This window comes from Pan paniscus, chromosome 16 (assembly GCF_029289425.2).
Source record: "Pan paniscus chromosome 16, NHGRI_mPanPan1-v2.0_pri, whole genome shotgun sequence".
NCBI classification, from domain to species: Eukaryota; Metazoa; Chordata; class Mammalia; order Primates; family Hominidae; genus Pan; species Pan paniscus.
In genome coordinates, this window is record NC_073265.2 from 70,352,192 (window position 1) to 70,356,803 (window position 4,612).

Here is a 4,612-nt window from a genome sequence, read left to right on the forward strand (position 1 = left end):
TATCACTCTGATTAATAAAACAGAGATTTGGAGAGAAACACTCTTCCACTAACTGGGAAATTCATTAGACCAAGGATACCAGTGGCAACTTCATGCCAGCACATTTGTGGGATGTGGAAGAAAACAGAGAAACCCATTTGAAGGATGATTCTAGCTGCACAGCAGCTCCTGATCTGTTTTCCCTGATTCTTACAACTTATGAATAATTTGTTGAACAGTCTGAACTTGTTGTGGAGACATTTTTTAAAAAATCTCTACTCCTTGCCTTCAACTGTTCTATGACAAATCCCCAATTCCTCTTCCTTGTGGCATCTGGGGCAGATCTGAATGAAGCCTTGGTTTAAAAATCATCATATTGAATTTAATACTTTCTTCCTCCTCACTCCACCTGGCTTAGGCCTGTGGGACCTGGGACAGATGAGATTAGATTTCTCTTTTCCCTCCTCTCCCTCCCCCGGGTCACTCTTTTGCATTGTGTTGGGGGCTGGTGCTACTGTGGTGCTCTTTATGTCGATGGTTACTGCTTTTCCACCATGGCCGTTGGGTAGCAGGTGCTCAATGGCAGCCCCTCTGAGGGACTCACATGGGTATCTTGTAGTAGGCCCTTTAGAAAGAAGCCTCTGGCCAGACACGGTGGCTCACGCCTGTAATCCCAGCACTTTGGGAGGCCGAGGCGGGTGGATCACCTGAAGTCAGGAGTTCGAGGCCAGCCTGGCCAACATGGTGAAACACTGTCTCTACTAAAAATACAAAAATTAGCTGGGTATGATGGTGGGTGCCCGTAGTCCCAGCTACTCAGGAGGCTGAGGCAGGAGTATCACCTGAACCAGGGAGGTGGAGACTGCAGTGAGCTGAGATTGGTGCCACTGCACTCTCTCTCAAAAAAAAAAAAAAAAAAAAAAAGAAGAAGAAGAAGCAGCCTCTGATCTGCACGGTTCCCTTATGTGTGAGATGCATGTGAGATGCGTTCTGGCCTGACCTCCTATCAGCTCCACCTTGATGGTGTCTAGAGCTTCCCCTTGCTGCGGTTCCCTCACCTGCTGGCCATTGCTTTTGAGTGGCATAGTGACAAGAAGGCTTGGTCCTGGCTACTTGTATTGTGCCCACCACTCTAGGACAAATGTAAATATCTTTGATTCTCCAAATAGTGGGAATTTAAACTGCCACCTGTTACCCTGCTTTTCATCTGCCATTGTTTCTTCAATTCTCTCTCCCCCTGCTGCTTTAGGCATGGAAGCATGACACCTCTTACACTGCACAATCAATCACTCAACTTAGAGTGAGACATTAGTTCTCCTTCTTTCAAACCACCCAGTCACTATGAAGGGTTCTCTTGGACCACCCATTATTTGGTATAGGGGTTAGAAAACCCCCAGAACTTCCCAAATAGTTCTATGACTTACGATTCCAATGACTCTCCAGATTTCCTCCCCACCACACCCCAGTCATTATCTCCTTAATACAGAGACTAGAGGGGAAGACGTGGTAATGGGCTCTGCTTCCTCTTAGTCATCTCTGGAGGGGGATGATAATTATTCAGAATGCAAAAGTCTATTTTTTCCTTAGCATAATTCTAGATGCAATAAAAAATCCCACACAACACCCTAATACAATTAAGGTAATGAACAATTCTCACTCTATCAAAGTGATACAGGAATGAATTCAGGGTGATGCACAGATGAAGAGAATGAAGCTTAGGTCTCAGGTGCCTTCCCCCAGGCAGACCCCTTCCAAGGCCCTGGGGAGGAGCCCTCATAATGTGTTCACATATTCTTATGTTTTTATACAATTTGAACCAATACATATTTTAAATCACATTTGATTAAGACCACCATTGCTATCCACTCTGGCTTCCCCTCTGTTAATTTCCGCTTGTGTCTGTTGACGTCAGAGCAGCTGCAGGTATATTTAGGATGTAAAATTGGTTTAGAAATACATCTATTAGGTGAAAAGTAATCGCAGTTTTTGCCATTTCAAGTAATTGCGAAAACCGCGATTACTTTTGCACCCACCTAATAGTTTGAGTTTGATGGGATATATTTATGTCATTCACAGCCACTTCCATGTAGAGTTAAGTTATTGTTCCCTATTCCTTTATAGGAATGGTTTTTGGGAACACGCCTACCATTCATTGTCTGACTCAGTGCCACCTTGTCACTAAGGTGCAGGGCGGGGGTTGTAGCCCATAGGTACACATCCCACAGCAGCCAGTGCAGGAAGTATGTGGGTACTGGTGGAAAAACAAGGTTTGAAATACATTCAGACTCAGCTTAGATCATCTTCTCATGCAGCTGTAACAGAAACTCCAGTGATCTGTCCCAATTGGGAAAAGAAATTCTGATTTAAAAGTTTAATAAAACACCCTCCTCTGACAAAGACGAGTTCCTCTCATATACAAAAGAAATTTGACTGAGGGTTTTCCAGATTGTATAATTCTAAAACTCTATGCAATAGAACTAATGCGAAGTTGTGAAATGAAAAGAAACTTTTATAATTTATTAAATGGTAATGAACAAATTTTGATCCACCAGGCCAGATGAAAGATTAAATTCGCTTTTTATTCTCGCTACAGAAGAAGATACTGAAAACTGTTATTGTGTGTGAGGAGATCAATGAATAGGCAGCCAAAAATGTAGGAAAAAAGGGTTGTAGAAGCAGTTAATTAGTAAAAATTAGATTTTTTCAATTTATAAATTTGTGGCATTTCTGGCTTTCTAAACATTTGTGATTTCTTTCAGTTTTTTCTCTCATTTGAAAATATCCCTTTCATATCTAATTATATAATTATATGTTGGTGGTTTTATATTCTTTCTCTTAAAGACAGTTTCTTAATTTGTTTAAACTTTAGGAATCAGAAGGTTGGATTGGCTATTGGTCGTCTATTGTGTATTTTGGTGCTACAAGATGTCATAAAGGTGCCAAACTAGTTCCATGCATGTAGGAGTTTTAGGATCTCATTAAAATAGTTTTTTTTGTTTGTTTTGTTTTGTTTTGTTTTGTTTTATCATGGAAGAGAGTTCTAATGAAGTGAGCACTTTTCCACACTGCAGGTGGAAGTATAATTGGCTGGACTGTTTTGGGTTTGATTCTTTTAATGATACGTAACAAAAGCCAAAAATAATGCATGACCCTTGACCTACACTCCTGAGAATTTATCCTAAGCAAATAATTCATAAGAAAAACAAGCTCCAAACCTCACTACAGCTTTACTTTGTAAAATTTGTGAGGCAGCTTAAATATCCAGCCATCAGGGAGTCATTCAGAAAATGATGATGTCTCAGCCTTCAGTTAGTTCATCAACATGAAAAAAATGCTTACAATATGTTGGGTAACACATTACAAAATGTTTCCCATACAGTGACAACATGCCAAAACAAAAAGGTCTGCATTTGGGCAATGACTAGAAGGGAATACGATGGTTGTTATGTCTAAATGATAGGACTAAGATTTTGTTTTCTTTTTGCTTTTGTTTTCTTTCTGAGATCGAGTCTTACTCTGTAGCCCAGGCTGGAAGACAATGGCGCAATCTCGGCTCACCGCAGCCTCCGCCTCCCGGGTTCCAGTGATTCTCCTGCCTCAGCCTCTCAAGTAGCTGAGACTACAGGCACTCCACCATGCCCAGCTATTTTTTTTATATTTGTAGTAGAGACAGGGTTTCACCATGTTGGCCAGGCTGGTCTCGAACTTTTAACCTCAAGTGATCCACCTGCCTCAGTTTCCCAAAGTGCTGGGATTACAGGCGTGAGCCACTGTGCCCTACTTCTTTTTGCTTTTTTTTTCTTTAGTGTCATGTTGAGTTTATGTTTTTTGGTAAAATGAAAAAAGAATCCAAATGCTTTGGGTGTCTGCTGTCTGGGCTCTCCCCACTTTACTCTTTCCTTTCCCCTGCACTTTCTGATCTCCCTCACCCATGCATGCAGGAACACATACATACACATGCACCCACACACACACACATGCACACACACAGGTGCATTCTCATATACTTTCACACACATGCACATGCTTTCACACATGCTCACACATTCAGACACACTCACATGCATTTTCTCCAACTTTATTCTCCCTGCACTCTGGGATCTACAGTGTTTGCTCCATAAACAACTCTGGACGGCCTTAACCCCTTACATGCCACTCTGTAAGGGCTGTTTTCTGAGCTCAGTAGTGTCCTACTAGGCATTGTCCAGGTCTTTTCAGACTGATGAGTCTACAGGCTGCCCTTGCAGGAGTTGCTCTGATTTCCACCATCACTCTTCCCCGAACCTCTGCCTAACTGCCTCACTGGCCCCCCAAAACCTGTATACCCTAGAACTGCTTTTTGTTTCTGTAAGTTTCCAGAGGACTTCACTCATCTCTGTAGGTTAACTAGAAAGGTTCAGAAAACATGTCTGGTATCATCACGGCATGTTGCTTAAAGTGATGGCTTCATAGCTGGGGTCAAATCAACCCAGAGCCTACCTCACTGCTTGTTTGCTACATGACCCAGGAAAATCGCTTTCCTTCAGGTTCTTCTTCTTTAAAATGTAAGAGTTGGACCAGAAGGTTTGTAACATCCCTTCTAGCTCTGATTCCATGATTTATAACCCATGCATATTTCTTATTAGTTCTGTTT